Source organism: Oratosquilla oratoria, chromosome 27 (assembly GCF_046742065.1).
Source record: "Oratosquilla oratoria isolate Oo_2021 chromosome 27, ASM4674206v1, whole genome shotgun sequence".
In the NCBI taxonomy this organism is placed as follows: domain Eukaryota; kingdom Metazoa; phylum Arthropoda; class Malacostraca; order Stomatopoda; family Squillidae; genus Oratosquilla; species Oratosquilla oratoria.
This window is the reverse complement of record NC_134803.1, coordinates 47,020,108-47,038,956: the sequence shown is the minus strand read 5'-3', so window position 1 is coordinate 47,038,956 and position 18,849 is coordinate 47,020,108. Positions and strand designations below refer to the sequence as shown.

The window sequence follows — 18,849 nt, the reverse complement described above, 5'->3', positions numbered from 1 at the left end:
TAACGGTAGCAGAATTTTTGCCGGTAAGCTACCGTCAAGGTTGTTACCGATAAAACCCGTAACTACCGGTAGCTGCCCACCACTACCGTCAGTACCGTCACTCAGTACCACCAAGCCGAGACGTGCTTACCGCTCTCCGAGTGTTATGAAATAGCTTATCGGTTAACGAAGCCTTAACGGTAGCAGAATTTTTGCCGGTAAGCTACCGTTAAGGTTGTTACCGATAAAACCGGTAACTTTACCGGTAGCTGCCCACCACTACAGCGGGGCAGTGTCCACCATGACGCGGAGGCGGGTGGTACGTCGCGCGCTAAGCTCTCCAGGATGACAACATCCAAGTGGACATGAAGCAACACTCTTGCATTTACACTTATTTATTGTTTATCTGGTCCTACTCCGACAGAACACTCTGTAGGACTGACAATTTTTCTTATTAAGTATACAACATATGCATGTTAACAAAGCTTATACAAGAAATACACCCAGCCAAAATAGGGTATTTATAGATTTACTACAGCAGCACTAGAAGAAATAAATCAAGAGAGATTATACGAAGATCGTGACGGATGGAGGAGTCTGATCAAATGGCCGACGACTGACAGATGATGACACCTGGCATCTGGTGAGAAACTACAGCAAGATCCTTGCCTTTGGAACGTGAATTGCAAGGAGTACAAGCGGAAGGACTTAAGAATATACAAAATAAGAATAAATAAAAATAAGAAGTGCAAGTTTGGAAGTAATTAAAGCAGAAATGTCTCGCATTATGAACTGTGAATTGGACATTGAGGACACATCTTTCTCTCAACAATGTTCAGAGGTGACTGACGCGCTGCAGCATTCCGGATAGTCAGTGTGGGCACTCGGTACTCTGCATTCAACACTGCCAACGGCCTCATGCAGCGCTGCACGAAGCTCAGTGTGTATTAGGTGTGACTGTATCTCACGCGTCAACAACCTACGCCAGGAGGCGCTGAGTAACTGCGGCCGAAACCGTCATATAATGCCCTATTATGCGCTTCTTGGACTGTTGAGGCAGAAAATAAACAGTCATTACTGGGAATCGGAGAGGAGTGCGGGACTCGAACCCAAAACCAAATGAATGCGAGATCAGCACGCTTCCACTTACGCCACCAGTGCACGTGACTCTTAATTCTGGCTACCACAAGTCTATTCTACCCATCTACATGCCATTCCTTTGATTGCTTAAGTTAAAATGAAATCCATTACTCTTGCTACCGGCAAACGATTTTATTAATTTCTGTGGCACCTTTCCTCGATGAGGCGGAGTTAATAATTTAATCATCAAATATCCTAATAGGAATATTCAGTTTTTAGATGTTGCCAGGCGATTTTATTCATCCTAGAGCAAAACTTAACCTTTTTCACCCTCAGCAGTCAGGTCTAGGTAGTGTTGCAATCCCTCTGGTTACAGGGACTAAAGCAGCTACATTACTACAGGACACAGAGTTTACTAGGACTCCTAGAATTTATTCCAGCACCCTCTGGTTGCACTAGAACTTCTAGAAACCTTTTAAAGCCTTTGTTCTGGCTAACGATAGACGATTTGATTGGTGGGCTGGCATCCCACGGTTAACTGCATGAGATTTGATATGAAACTAAGCGGACTCTTGCTTGAATTGGGTCGAGACCCCCCCCCCCCCGCAACCATCAGGTCAGCTACACATACGTCCTTCACTAGGAGAAAGACAATGTGCGTCACAGTAGTGGTGAGGTTAACCCCTTCTGTATTGGGTGGTACTTAACCTTCTCTTCTGGTTGTCGGCAGGCGAACTGATTCAACGAATGTGACCCTTCCCCCCCTCCCCACCCACCAGGTAGCAAAAGGGGTTAAGAGCCTGATGCTTGGCAACAGTGGTCTCCCCTACTTCCCTCTCTCCTTCCTCATTCCCCTTCCCTCCCTCTCCTTCCCCATTCCCCTCCCTCCTTCCTCCATCCCTCCTCCCACCCACTCCTTCCCCATCCCCCTCCCCTCCCCTACCAAGGCAGAAAACAATCAGAATGCTTTCCGAGAACTTCATCGAGTCTTGGACCCGAGAGGAGGCGCTTATCGGGCCAACAGGCTTCACATCCAGCGTCTAGCGTTGACGTCAAATCCGCAGTTGTTACGCGCGACGGGTTGGTATGTTGGCCGCGGGTGAAAACCTCCTCCTCCTCCTCCTCTCGACCTCTAACGATCCTCGACCTTCCCTCTTGACACTCAACCACCCCACCACCAGCCCCTCGGCTTGATGCGTCTCACCCTCAAACACAACCATCAGGTTTTATTTTTCTTCCAAGATTCGCGGTTTCCCTCTAAATTCGCGATTTCACCACCTTAGCGATCGCGTAAATTTTGGTGTCTTCGACTTCCTACTGCTTGATTATTTATTCTCTAAATGTACACATGGGGCTGTTAAAGTTTTTATTTTGAACATGGAGGGCCGTTTTGAGGAGGGGGGGGGGGAGACCGTCTGGTTGACCGAAGGAGGACGCAATGCCAAAAGGTTGAGATACCACTGAACTCATTAAAAAACAGGTACGATTAATAAATGAAAAAATCAGTCAAACAAATACATTAATAAAGTAACGAATGAACAAATAATGAATTACATGAAATTCACATAACCATAAATATTCAATGAACAAACGAAACAATCGATATACGCATCGATAAAAAAGAACATATTGAACACAAACATATGAACACGTAAACAGAGGCTAGCAACAGACGGACCAGGACTCGAGACATTAAAAATAAATAAATAGATAAAATAAAATCAAACAAACAATACAAGTTTGTTTTTCTGTGATCAGATTAAGCGTCACTGATACAAATGCACCAGTTGTGTTGCATAAATTAAAGTCAATTTGTGCCGCAAGCTTAGAACGAAGTTTCTCTCTTTTTTTTAAGAGGACTTCGGGTGGAACGTTATATCTTGCCGTCAGGTGATTTTATTCACCTGAAGGGAAACTTTCCGTTGATATGGACTATATTTCACCAGCGCTTCTATCAACATTCCAATGTAAAGTCTCCTTAACGGGACCAGCACGTGGCAGTCCTGCGAGATGAACGTTGAAGAGGACCATCTCCACCCGGAGGTACATCCCCGGAGGGTTGGCTTTTGATCCCCGGACCGAAACCAAAACCATTTCATCATTTTTCACTTGTTCACTATTTTGTTTACATAACGACAGCAGATGAATGTTCCCTTCCTATTAATCAATAACAAAAATAAACAACTACATAAATAAATAAAAAATAAACAAGTGAATAGATAAATACATAAACAAAACAGATCGCCGATTTACGAGTTATAAATGACCACTATTTTCTAGAACCACGTAAATCATTCTAATTTATGATCTGCAAGCAAAGGTCCACAATTTCCATAGGCCGAGAAATACGTGTACGTGTGTGTCTCTCTGTGTGTGTAAACATGCGCGTGTATACACGAAAACCAACCAAAATGACTTGAATGACAGATGAAAGATTCACGTTAATGAGGCTTGCTGAGGGTTTTATACACATACATATGTTGAAGGCAAACCACCAAGCTCATTAACGTGAAAGATATCGTCAACATCACCGCCACAAAATCGGAAACGATCAATTTCACAAGAACTCGGGTTGTTTACATTTCCAAAGATGATATGCCGGGGAGAGAAAAAAAAAAAAAAAAAAAACGCTAGGCAGGAATCTAAACAAAATTAACACCTACAAGAATATAACAAAATTAATAAAACAGCAAACATCCTACAAGGAAATGTACCACCCTGTACGTCAGAGGCTAATTAATGCCAAAAGGGCGGTACCCGCAACCCAGCCTGCGCACACGTGTGCACGCGCACATCCCTCCCTCCCAATAAACTCGGTGTAAATTAGGCCTGACAAACTAATCACACCACAACCACCTCAGCTACGGCTTGTCACAGGTGTACACTAATCAGATAAATTTTGGTCAACAGACGAAGAAAAACTCCTCCCAGGCAAATGTAAACAAAAAATTATATACATACATACATATATATATATATATATATATATATATATATATATAATATATATATATATATATATATATATAATATATATATAATACATATATATATAATATATATATATATATATGTGTGTGTGTGTGTGTGTGTGCATGAATGTACATGAACTGAAGATCCCATTATCGAAGAAAAAGTTGTACGAAGATACGTATAGTACGATCACTGATCATTTTCACGCTGAAGAGGATCACAGAGATCATCATAAACGTACCTTCGCACAACTTTTCCTTTTCTATGATAGTGGGATCTTCAGTTCATGTATATATATATATATATATATATATATATATATATATATATATATATATATATATATTTCAAACCACAAATCACTTTTAATTCCATGCCATCGCAGTCGAGACTGAAGAATCGCTCGATGGAGGCATTCGTTGGAAATTGAAACGTGGACGAGCCGAGGATTCGAACCCAGCTAACCCGTAACAAAGTTACAGTGATTTAAACCAATGCGCTATCTCTCTTGATAGCGCATTGGTTTAAGTCACTGTAACTTTGTTACGGGTTAGCTGGGTTCGAATCCTCGGCTCGTCCACGTTTCAATTTCCAACGAATGCCTCCATCGAGCGATTCTTCAGTCTCGACTGCGATGGCATGGAATTAGAAGGGATTTGTGGTTGAAAAAAAAATATTAATTGATCACTGGGAATCATTCAGTGTTAATGTATATATATATATATATATATATATATATATATATGTATATATATATATATATATATATATATGTATATATATATTATATATGTATATATATATATATGTATATATATACGTATGTATATATATACATATATACATATATATATATATTACATTCGGTATACAAGGTCGTCCATACTCCTCGCATGCATCGATATTCAAATGTATTAATAACACAGGTGGTGCTAGGCATAACAAGCGTCGCACGGGAATTGTTTGTGCGCAGCTGTGGCAATGGTCTCCGCAACGCTTTACCGTTTTAATGAATATGAATATATCTATGAAACAGAACAGATACTGTTGGTCTTTGAAATAAATCGAATATTCTTTCTTTAAACTTTTATCCGAAATACTTTCTCACATATTCGGTAGGACCAATGTCGATTGACCTATTCAACAAGAGCTACCATTCATATTTTTTTTTTTTTTTTTTTTTTTGCAAAAACGATAGGCAAAGAAACCAAAAATAAGATAGAGAGCCCCTGCATTAGCTTGGAAATTGCAGTAAGTATATGTTAATGCGTATGCATATGCAACAAATGAAAGACGATGCACACACACACACACAGGATAAAATGTGTACCGCAAATGCATCAGTATACACTTACTGCACATGACGTAAAGACAACATATGAAAACATAGATAAACAAAACTCCATAAGTATAATGATAGTGACAAGTATCCGAGACGATGCGGGAATCAGAGCTATTTTTGCTACAATGACACTCTTTATAGTCTTGAGACTGCTCAGCGGCGAGCGGTTTCATTCAACTTGGGAAGCAAGGTTTAGTAATGGCGGGCTAAAGATTAAACCAATTATCCCCCTTCAATAGGTGACGTTCTTTATAGACCAAGGGTTCTCAGCCTTACTTGGCCCATTCACCCCTTTCACCATTTGTCTGAATGTCATTCCCCCCCTCCTTTCCAAGACTGCCTGTTTCAAAAAGTGCATTCTAAATAATATGCAAATATTACTAAAAACTCTTTTATTTTTTTCCAAATTAGTATATATTTTTCCCATATTAGTATAATTCCAGCCCAGGTGACAGGCCAGTTAGGCCAAAACCTATAACTGCTTTCCTCACCGCGTAAACTGACTGTGGTCACAATTCACCCCCAGAAATCCCAAAATTCCCCCCTGGGGATGAATTTCACCCCTAATGAGAACCCCTGTTATAGACTTTATTCTGGCTAACACAGGGCAAGGCTATTGAAAGATATATAAGGAAGTCTTACGGGGTTATCACAGTGGGATATTTTTCCTCCCACATCCTACCTCCAACCTCCATCTGAATAACTAGAATACGACTTTGCTTACAGAAATCTAGAGTTCTCAAGGAACATTTCAACAGTATGTCTAACATCCGTATAGGTTCACAATATCTAACTTCATCATTCAGCTTTACTATATACGAGGGAAAGATAATTTGATATTTGAATATTGTAACCGAAGTTCTTTTTCACTCAAACGAACTCTCGACTGTCGGCAGTGGTGAAACTCGTGGAAGCCCCGTGTGGTAACCCTTTTAGACGTGGCACTACAAATCAAAGTTAATATCCTGTAATAATAATAATAATAATAATAATAGTAATAATAAAATACATAATAAAATAAATAAAAACTCTGGGCCGTAGGGGTGTACGACAAACGAGAGGCCGCCTGTGGGTAGAGTGCAAGACACACATCGATAATACGGTATGCATCCAACGGAGTGTATCCACCCGAAGCACATCAACCAAGCAGCTACGCAGCGCCCCGCGGGGACGACATGCGACAAGAACAGTTGCATGCATATGACAGCACGTGACAAATGAGCAGCGCACGTCACACACGAGCCAAGACCGTGGCAAACAAAGCACATATGTTATTCTTAAACCTTACAAACACCGGGATTTCCTTATTCCGTAAGTTTAGCAACAGATACCCTAATAATAATAATTACCCAAATGTTGAAAAAGGTTTTCTTTTTAGGGGGATGAGAGAGAGAGAGAGAGAGAGAGAGAGAGAGAGAGAGAGAGAGAGAGAGAGAGAGAGAGAGAGAGGAAAAAGGACAGAAAAACAAAAAACAAAAAACACGTGGTGGGATTCCCAGGACTGTAGGGGTGGATCGATATCAATACTTTAGTGAAGTCTAAAAATACGACTCCGAAACTCGACCGCCGTGCATGTCTCAACGAGCGCAGGTGCTAAATAGTCGACGTAAGGGACTATTCCTGAACGGGGCAGGTTGCATTCACACTTCCGCCTGCACGCCCACCCACACAACCGCCCACTTCATACCGTGACGCCCACCACACGCCCCCATTCCCACCCACCCGCAATTGGCATCATTGTTATATACGTGTGTATATATATATATATAATATATATATATATATACACACTCTTTGTGACAGTATGGGGAATACACACACACACACAAATATATATATATATATATATATATATATATAATAACGGTTGGGGAATTAGGTTTGGTCAGAATCTTTCACAAAAATAAACAAATAAACATATATAAATAAAAATAGATAAATGAAAAAGAAAATGACAGTAAATCGAACGAAAAAAAAATCAACAAACTCTCTGCCCAGTTTAAATAAAATAATCAATAAATAACAACAATCTTTGTTTTATCCATTGAATTTGTCTCAGAGCGCAAAAGATGTCAGCCCTTATCACGGGCGGGCACTGCCTCCCACCAATCACGCCCACACAAACCCTCCCCTCCTGCATTTATATGCACAAAGAGACAAGAGGACAGCCCACACACACTTGCGCAAACACATACAACATCGACGAAATGGGTTCTCAGCCTTTGTAGGTAAAAAGTACGAAGGGAGATGAAAGGGAGTGGGTCTGCCATTGTTGATGGGAAGAAGGGAAAGAGTAACATGTGTGTATTGTTCAGGTCATTAGTGAAAAAAAAAAAAAAAAAAAAAAAAAAAAAAAAAAAAAAAAAAAAAAAAAAAAAAAAAAAAAAAAAAACCGGAACGCGTTAGAGGCAGTTAAGGCGGCGGCACGCTAGAAACGATTTCAGTCACACTATTCTAGAATTCCATATATCTCAACAATATGTCTGCCATTTGTATAGGTTTAACTTCTCTTAGGTTTGTCATTGAGTTTCTCCTTTTGGAAATTTAAAAAAACAAAAGATCATAACTGAAGTCGTTTCTGCTCAAACGAAGTAGCAAAAGCAAGCAGCATGATAGTGAGAAATGTCTAGTTTGCCGTTACAAAACCAAACATCTAGAATCTGAATCTGAATTTAGACAAAGTAGGTGAAAATGACAAAGAACTTATTTTGGTTTGGGACAGGAAAACATTAGTCACCTAAATATATATATATATATATATATATATATATAAACCAAACTCTCCTCCTAAATACATAAATTCCTAACAGAGTTTAGATGATATAACACAAGCTAAAACCATAAGCGACTCCAAAACAGGACACGACAGCTGAAAAAAAACGGGGCATCACGACAGTAGCTCCTTTCCTGTCTACTGCAATTGAGTGGAGACAAGCGTATAGTGTACAAAACCACTCAAGGTGGTTCATGTACTCGGTAAAATCCTTTCTCTGTAATTTAAAGTAAAACTGGTTCGAACCCCTTCCGTAACGGGTGGTACTCTTTCGTTTAATTTGCCGCCAGGCGATTTTATTTAATCGAAAGAACGCCCCTCCCTGAATGGCGAAATTGTTAAGTCCTAACCATTCAACCTTTTCAATGCCACTGACACGTTATGTATCTATTCTGGCTCCCGTCTGGCAATTGGATTACATTCACAGAAAACGGGTTAAGGACGTGTCATACCTCCAGTTTGGCATCAGCTGGCATTCCATTATAGCAGACCTGGGCGCGTTCCTTGGTGCGTTCGCTTTAGTTTGGCCACGGTTAGCGCTCCCAAACTATAAAAGCAATATAGGTGCCGGTATAGTATGTGGCCTACCTTTTGGATGTCGCCATTGTCGGTATATATCAGTATGTACAACTACAGACACATGAACCTGTGACACAACATTCTAGATCAAGGTTTCTCGGGACGGTTTATAAGGGTACTTGGATGGCAAGCGAAACATTAAACATTTAAATCCCCAGAAAGAGAACATCATACATTGTTTTTTATGTTAATGCTTAAATAATGAATAAAATAAGCACCTAAGCAAGATGCTGTAATGACTATCATTTATTTTATATTTGTTTTGTTGTCTGTTTGCTTATTATTTGCTTAATTCTCATTCATTATAGTTATATGTCAATTTATTATCATTTACTATTTACCTGTTTATTATTTAACTATACCTATGCATTTATATATTTTATCATTTACATTATATCTTTTATTTATTCATTTATCTATTTATCATTATTTTATTTATCTATTTTTTTGCCTCCGACCTAGATATGGACCAAAAGGTCTCCTGTCGGCATGCTCCGCCTTTGTAATCCTTTATTTGAATTATTTGATAACCACTAGGGTGTCATTATATATTCAGTCTTAATATATTACCATTCTATATTCTGTGTTAAGTTAATGGAGGTACGAGTCGATGGTCTGATGACTCTCGGGGTACGTTACGGGGAAATAAGTTTGAGAACCTATGTAATCTAGATCTATGCAGAGATCTTTCAGATTATTGCATAAAAATATTTGCAGAAAATAAATTCCTAATATTAGGAAATATATACGGAGTGTATATTGAATGATTAACTATATAATTATATTAGCATGGCCATGATATGTAGTGTGTCAGATGTGGGTGTCCGCTATGGCCATGTACATCATTAGTTGGTAGATGGAATATCACGAGAATGGTTTAATTGTTCTATTTCAATATAATACCAGTTAGCTGATATACCTGCAATAAAGTTAGCATGCAGCGATAAGTGTCATCTATTAGCATTCGAAGATGTTTCGTCGACGAACTTTAGAATTATGGTGAAAGTTACACTACCATGTACATTACACACAAGCGCTTGAGGTGGGGGAGGGGGGTGGATTGAACGTGCGTGTGTGCTTGCGTCCAAGCACGTACACACACACACACACACAACGTAAACACAGTCGTCAAGTCAGGGCCGAAAATGCGGGGCGACACGAAAGACATTCCACGACGGGAGCATCTTGCAGTCACGCCTCGGCTCCGTTTTCTAACTGGCAAACACTTCTCAGGGGAGGGGAGGGAGGAAAGGGGGAAGGGAGGAGGGGGAAGGGGGAAGGGGAAAGGGAGAAGGGTGAAGGGAGGAGGAGGAAGGGAGGAGGAGGAAGGGAGGAGGGAGGGGGGAAGGGAGGAGGGAGAGAAGTTAGTAGGGGGAAGGGAGGAAGAAAAGGGAGGAGGAGGAGGAAGGTGGGAGAGGGAGTAAGGGGAAGGGAGGAGGAAAAGGGAGGATGGGAAGGTGGGAGTGGGAGAAGGGGGAAGGGAGGGAGAAGGGAGGAGGAAAGGAGGAGAGGCAAGTGGGAAGGGGGAAAGGAGGAAATAGTGGGAGGGGAAGAGGGGGAGGGGAGGATGGTGGAAGGGAAGAGGGGGAAGGGAGGAGGGTGGAAGGGAGGGAGGGGAAGGGAGGAAAGTGAAAGGGATAAGGGGGTAAGGGGAGGAGAGGAGGGGGACAGGGGAAGAGGAAGGAGTGGGGAGGACTGAACCTAGTATTTGAAACGAACCCATTATTTTTTATATTATAACTGCCATTATTGTTGTTATTGTTCAGTGCATGTTTAATCTTTTTGTTGCAGTTGTCCAGCCATTACTATTATTGCTGTGTTTATGGTTCTTTGTCCATGAAGACAGCATTATATGTCTTTACTGGTAATACTAAGAAATCTTGGCTTAAACTAATGTGCTACTTCTCGTACAGACTGCATTATATGTCTCATAGTCTTGCCCGAGACAGGAAGAAGAAAATATTCACAAAGTTTTACGACTTCAAACTATGTAAAGGTTGCGTGTTAGTCCTATGACTACTGTCTCGAACTCATGAGCAGCTGGTCGTAAGTTCAATTCCCGGGACCCGCTGCGTGTTTGTTGCTTTGATTCCCGATATTCCCGTCCAGTCGGGGAGGCAACCCAATCATCGGCCTTAGAAACCAAATGGCTTATCGTAACTGACAGGGTTTGCCCTTCCAGGGGTTTCTCACTTCCCATCTTGTTTTTTTGTTTTTTTATATATATGCACGTTTTCTGTAAAAGCATTGCATTATCGCCATTTTTTCTGTAGAGCGCACGGCAGTGGCGCGATACCACAAGGAGAAAAGTGCTGGTAAGCTAGTTTATACCAATAGCTTTCTTTAGACGGGCTCTGTGGCTTTAACCACATTTCCAGACGGCCTTGTCGAACTAAAAGGGCACAGGAACCAAGCCAGTTATTCTCAAACATTCTCTTATTGTACTCGTTAGCCACGGCTATAAATCAAATAATTAATTAATAAAAATACGACTACCCATCAGGATACTGTTCTTCTGAAGATCATCCTGTTAAGAATCGTTGTTACAAAAAAATAATAATAATAATAATAAAAAATAAAAAAAATAAAACGAAAGTACACATATATTGTATACAAAATTTCTGGACTAAGTTCAGACATGCAGGCACCCCCCCCCCCTCCCGCCCACTTCAACTCCATCCTCACTTGCACTTTTGTCCCTCGCCTTTGACAGTGACTCTCGGACTGCCGCTCATCCATTTCTCATTATGAGGTTTACTGCCAACCTTGTAATTTTACTGGTGCCCTCTCTCAAGGAGTTACCACACGGGGCTTCTACGGGTTTCACCAGAGCCGACAACAGAGTTCACCTGAGTGAAAACGACTTCGGTTATAATATCTTAATTCTCAAACCTCTATATATCAAATTATCTTTAGTCACAGCTGACTGATGAACAGATTGTGAACCTATACGAATGTTAGACATACTGTTGAAATATTCTTGGAGAAGTCTAGATTTATGTAAGCGAAGTCCTATTCTAGTTATTCAGATGGAGGTTGGAGGTAGGATGTGGGAGGAAAAATATCCCACAGTGATAATCCCTTCACTCTGCAAGTTTGTATGTGGAAAACACACTATCATTACATATAACATCGTCCATGACAACAAAATTCAGATAATTTGGATTAAGAATGGCCCTCAGATGAAATCCTCGATGAGTAGCATAATTACGAACACTTAACCAGCGCTTCTCATCATTTAACTGTTAACAATAAGTTCATCTGAACTTGGCGATGTCCCTCACTCGTGCTGATGAACAGATGTTCTGAAGTTCTCCACTCTCTTTGAATAACATTCCATCGTTTATATTCTTCCTCTTGTGTTAGCATCTGCATCTATCCAAGATCTCTATTCTAACCTCCGAAGGATTTTTTTTTCTCTTCTTGATAAATCTTCGTCAAGGTAAATTGAACTGACTTGCCATGTCAGGGCTGACGCCATTGTACCTGGGTAGTACTGGGCTGACATTGGCAATGGATTCGGATTGCATTTTTCTGGGAGAATTTATGCGACAAGGAAGAGTAGAAGGTGGGGAGGAGGACGTGGAGAGGAAGGAAGAGGAGGTGGGGAGGAGGAGGAGGAGAAAGAAGAGGAACCTATGCAGAAACGATTTCACTAAGTGGTTATTTTCACCGTGCGGTGGCCATTGCACTTGCTATTTTCACTTTCTTTTGAGGGGGTAGCGGTCAGACTATTTCATTATTTTGGGATAAGATCAGAGATAGATTTTGCCAAATATTCACTGGGATTTGATTTTTTTCTTCTTTTAACAAGCGATACTCTATCATGGACGTCAGGCTGGTTGGAGGAAAACAACGTTTTTTCCACATTATCCGCCTTAAACCACCATTGCGAGTGAAACATCTTCAACAGTTCTGAATGAAACCAATCAAACCTTATTCTGAACCATCTTGACAGTAACAATAAATAAAAAGATAAATACAGTTCAAATAGCTAACTTGTCTAATATCACCATGCGGTCAAAATAGCCTGACATATGACTTGCACGTCACCTAAACTACGCTGGAGAGATTGATACTTTCTGTGACGTGTCGCTCCCATGAACACATTGTTTACGACGGCCAGACCATGAATCAATTAATTAACAAGCCCAAGAGACAAGTGCTGTCAAATTTTTCTCCTTTGTTATTCACAAATAAGGTTCTAACTTCTTCCAGAGGATGGGTGGATGTTTACATGGTCGGACCAGCGCATTTGTTAGTCACTATTATTATCGGTAATTATCTGTGTAATCCTTTTGAGGACGGAGAACTGTAACACATACTGTGATAGTAACACGAATGAATTGTTTTAACAGAACCTTCCCAACTCCCCCGAACTCCAAGATGTGTTAGAAAAAACAACTAAATATTTGGTCATGTATCCGTTCAAAGATGGACACATTAACAGGAGAGCACGCCGTGACAGAACAAGTATTTCTTCGGCGGTCACCTGCGCTTCCAGGTTTGGGGACACTAAAGCGCCGATGAGGTGGAATCTTCGAGATTTATGGTCAGCAGAGAGGCAAGATTGGGTTTGTCTTAAGAAACGTTAAGAATGCGGACGACATTGCTAATGAAGATCTACAATACCAGTACGTCGAGAGGGTTGGAAAAACACTTAAAAAGGACAAGTATACAATGAAATACAGTTTACTATACACATGCTTTAAAGAAATATAGTTTTCCATACCTGTTGAATAAATCAGAAAAAAATTAAATGCGGGCAAATAACACAAATGAATTTGAAGTTTAGATGACAACTGAAGGCACAGATCCAGGACCCCATGAGCATAGTTCCTATCCACAGTGATATTCATGAATGGATGGAAGAAATATACATAAAATGCAAAAGCTAGAATACAAGAGAGGGGCATGGAATCAGCTGATGAAAAACCCTGTCACCAGCTGGTAGAATGATGATGATGATAAGTTACCAGTTATATACTCTCCTTGTCTAGAAAAGTGGAGGAAAGTTATTAAGTTGATGAAGAGAGAGCTTAAGATCAGTCTAGTGAATGAGTACATGGCACTTCAGGTGTTGATAGGATCTGAACATGAGTAGTGGTGAGGCAAGTCTAACATCTGAGAGTTACAAGATATGACAAAGTACAGAGGAGAGTCTATGAGAAGACAGGAGTACAGATGGGAGAGGGAAAAAGTAGAACAGGCCAGGTGGTCTGGTCAGGTTATAAGAATGGATGAACTTGAGACTTAATATCCTCAAAAGATTCATGAATGTTAGGCACTAGAAGTGATGGCAAAAGACCAAGGAAAAGGGGACATGTGTGTTGAAGGAAGCCATAAAGATGTCAACAAAGCAAAAATGTTTGTAGGTAATAAAGCAAGTTGGAAAAGAGTAAAGTGAATAAGGTGACATCCTGTTTCATGAGAGGAGAGAGCAACATGGTCGAACTGGAAGCACTGCTGGGGAAGAAATGTGGGTAGATTTTCTCATGGTTCAAAACAGGAAGGAGCAAAAGGGATGAGGATTTTTCTTCATGCTTATCTTACCTCATTTAACAAGAAATGACATATACATTAGAAATAAAAATAATCAATATTTGTTACAGTACTCTGTAATCAGTATGGTGCCAAAAAATTAGATGTGACACAATACATTCCCTTCCTTCTCTATAAAACAATAAAAACAATGTAAATCATTATCATATAAAATCCATGTATCCTGTTCATACAATACAATACTTCACAATTGTTTTCTTCCAGCATGTAGACACAAACTACTGACACTTACCATGACATATACTAATATACAAGGTGCAAGAGTTCAAGAGGTGAATATGCCAAAAATTATGTATACGTTTTAAGTCCACCCATCCTCTCTACACCAATGAGCTGAATTTGATGGGGGCTCACATTATATATGCTTCTTTTAAATAAAGAACAATGTCACACAATACAATAGAACCATCAGTTCTGAGTACCCAATTTGTTGTACAGTACCCTCTTCCTTTCTGCTTTAATTTGGAGTTTTCTGTACACATGTGGAGTTCTACCCTCTTATTAGTGTACCTTGCTTCTTGCAGCCTCTTGCATTTGAGTGTTTATGTAGCACAGTTATACATTCAAAACAAATGTCTTTTCTTTTATTCCCATTCTCTTTGGTATTTTTTACCCAGTTACCATGCCAAAGTGTTGAGTATTTGAAGATACATCTTCCTTTACCTTTAATTTTTACACCATTATAATGCATTTCATACAAACTAGGATGATTGCAATATAAACAATACAGTAAAAGATAAAGAAAAGGAGCTGGGTAATAAATAGCTCAAACCATATGATTACATAACAGCATAGATGATATATGACAGGCCAACATAAAAGTTGCCTTTACATATTTTGCTTCTACATTACAAATGGGGGATGGGTGCCATGAAGATGACGAAAACGGGCTGGCAGCAGGCAGAACAGAAAAAAAAATGCCACCCATTAAGGATGGAGAGATACACATAATCCCTCTATTAATAAAGGGATGCCACAAAAGGATGAGGAGGCTATGACATGAGGTGCGTGGTTGCAGCTAAAACCATCAACTTTGTCCTGTGTACGTGGACTGTTGGAGGAGGTAACAGTCACTGTTTGGAATGAGAGAGAAGTGTGGGACTCAAACCCACAACTAGCAAGATGCAAGACCAGCATGCTTCCGACTACATCACAAATTTGTATGAAATACCCTAATGGCAGCCAGAATGAAAGGAAATGTACCACTAATTATGAAAAAAGGTAATCAAGAGAGGCATTATCCCTTTTGCTACTAAAGGCATGGCAACAAGATGAATAAAATAGGCTGTCAGCAGGTGCCAAGGAAGGTGCCACATGTTACGGAGGGTGTTAGTAGTCATAACCCTTTTACCACTGCAGAGATGCCAGTGAAATGATTGAAATTAAATGGCAGTAGCCAAAATAAAAGGAAAAAGCCAACCATTATGGCAAAGGTTAACCAAAATAGTCATAACCCTGTCACTACTGAAGGGGAGTGCCAGCAAGATGAATAAAATATGAATCATTATGGGATGATTTAATCAACATGGGCTCATCCACTCATCAACAACCCAAGGGATGTCCTAGACATTATTAAATAGTCTGGTAACAGCCAGATTGAAAGGAAAGGGGTCACCCATGGCAGGAGCTAATTAAGATAAGTACAACCCCTCCACCTACAAATGATATACATAGGAGATAAATAAAACAGTCTCTTTAACATATTTCTTTGACAACCAACCCTATATTCCATCTGGTTCTATAGTTTTATATTCCATATTTCTGGTTAACTTATACCTTCCCCTCTCCCCAACCAAAAAAAAAAAAAAAAAAAAAAAAAAAAAAAAAAATCCTTATATAAATCTTGTATAAATCCTTGGAAGGGAAAGATTTATATAAGGAAAGGATTTTTTTACAAATATCACCATAAGAATCTTATGGCAGTATTCTTAAAAAAAAAAAATCCTTATATAAATCTTTCCCTTCCAAGGATTTATACAAGATTTATACAAGGAAAGATTTTTTATTAAGAATACCACCGTAAATCTTTGGCCTGCTGGCCACCAGGAGATACAATTCAATAACTATGCACTAATTTACATGTATTAATTCCCTTACTACCAAAAGTGACTCAGGGATGAATACAATAACCTGACAACTAGCAAGATTATGGGAAAATTGCTGCTCAATACATACAAGGATAATCAAGAAAAATTAAACTCTTTGTAAGTGATGAAATGTCATGAAAATAAATAAAATAGTTTAGTGGCAACGAGAATGTAAGAAAATTGAGGCCCAATATGGAATGTGTTACAGCAATTAGAATTTTCTAGAACTCCTTTGCTATGTGCCATGAAGATGAGTAGTACAGCCTGGCAGAAACCAAAAGGATAATGGCCACTTAGTTCAAAAGTTAACAGAGATACGCTGAAACTCCTTCACTTTAGAGAGGATGGTCTGGAGATGAATCAAAGTATGGTGGCAGCCAAAATATATAGAGAATTGCCACTTGGTGGGAAAGGAGTTAATCAGCCTATATCACTTTTACTTCATAGCAGGTAGTAGAGTAATGAATAAAGAAGCCTGACGGCAGTTTGATCAAGTGAAAACTGCTATGAATAGACCTAGTCAAGTTAGGATATCACCTCTTCATTCAAGACGTGGCAGTATGGAAATAAATAGAATTATGAATAGCCAAGCACCAACAAGAATAAAAGGAAAATAATTAACCAGAATATAAGCAAGTAATCAAAAGCTAACTCAGTATAGGACAGAAACGACACAAGTTTTCCATAGTCAATATATATTCATGTACACAACAGATGAGTTTGTCCAATCCACTATTCAGATGACGACCTAACAATGAAGTCGTACCAACAGAGAATCAGCTTGGCAAAATGGACTCTCGGTGCACTAAATGCATTCACCTCATGGAATGCACAGAACACCTACTATGTAACTATTACACTATCCTTCTCTGGCTGTATTTGGCTTTCAAGGGACCAAATCCCGGCCCGGCAAAGGTCACTTGAGGGATAGGAAAGAGAGCAATGGCTTGATCAACTTCTACCAATATGGAGAGAGAGAGAGAGAGAAAAAGGCAGAAACCAAATAACAGAAAAGGTGCTAACCATTGTGGAAATGATTATCTAAAATAGACCCTTCACTACGAAAAAAAAATAAGTAAAGTGCCCTTTGGTATGAAGGGTGTAAACCAGAGTAAGATATATCTTTTACTGCTGAAGGAGTGTTGAGGCTTGACAGAGAACACTATAACTGGAGATGAGCTACTTAGTATAGAGTTAGCCAAAGATATAATCTCTTCAATAACGTGGGGATGCCATAATGGAGAGCAGAATAGCCTTGCAGCAGCCACATTGAAAACAAGTGATACATACTGAGGATTCCTCAATATAAACTTAACCTCTTCGGTACCGATTAAGCACATGACACTTACCCCTTCACCTTGGCTGCTGCAAATCTATATTATTAATCTCCGTGGCGCCCTTTCCACGGGGATTTAAACATATTGGCAGACGCTGCCATAAAGGTATCATCAACAATGTGTACAAGGTCACTCACATGACTTGAATACTATAAACTCTCTGCAGATTACGCACGTACTGATTTACAAGCATTCTTGGCAACGCCATCTCCTTAACACATATCTCTTTTGCTTCATCTCTTCGTTGTTCTAGTTGTATTTCTTTGTGTGTTCGCAGCTGTGGCATGTTGTCATAATAGATCACCTTTGATATCGATCACGACCAAATCATGACGCTCAAGTATGCAAAAGTATGAATTACCTGCATTGGTAGCAGCGTATTGCAAAATTCGTTTCGGCGCAGATATAAAATGTATTACAAAACAACAAAAGAAAAGTGAAAAAAAACGTAGAAATTTCTTGGATGAATGAACCTACTTGTCAATTCAGTATACAACCGCCAGTCTTAGCAAAATAAAATTCTTCAGCCGATTGTCAAGTCAATGCAGAATCTCATACGTCCTTGTCTTGTCGGCGATTTCAAATTTTCAAGACGACAAAGGAATACCTCTTTTTCGGTTTGAATTTCGAAGGAAATTTTACTCGTGTCTGTAATTCTTTATGGATACAGTATTCCTGAGAGAAATAATGAATCCATTCTATAGATTGATTTATTTAATCAAATTTTCTTTAAGTTTAATGGCAAGAGTAGTTGAAATTGTATATTTTCATTCGAAATTCTCGTCAATTTTTTTTAATTTGAAAAGCTAGAAGATGACTTCGCTTACAGCATTCCAGACTTTCATAAGGGCAATTTAACAATTTGTTTAATATTAGTAGAGATTTCACTTCTCTTAGTTCGACATTCAGCTTCTCAATATATGACGCAAAGGTGACTTGACATTTAGAGATTAGAAAAATAAAGATTGTTATCTAAGTTGCTTACACTCAAATTAACTCACCGAGTCGCGTATGTATGGCAGGAGCTGCACGTCATATTGCGTGGGCAATGCTATTTTACTGCAATATAATGCAATCCCATTTCTGGAATGATACTATATGATGATAATGATGATAGAAATAACACTGTACTTGTGA

General features: G+C 39.4%; 1 protein-coding gene across 1 annotated transcript in view; it reads left to right on the top strand.

Moving 5' to 3' along the window:
• LOC143040013 (uncharacterized) overlaps positions 1 to 18,849 on the top strand; it is a 91,169-nt gene that overhangs the window by 54,429 nt on the left and 17,891 nt on the right. The gene's annotated exons all lie outside the window — the stretch shown is intronic.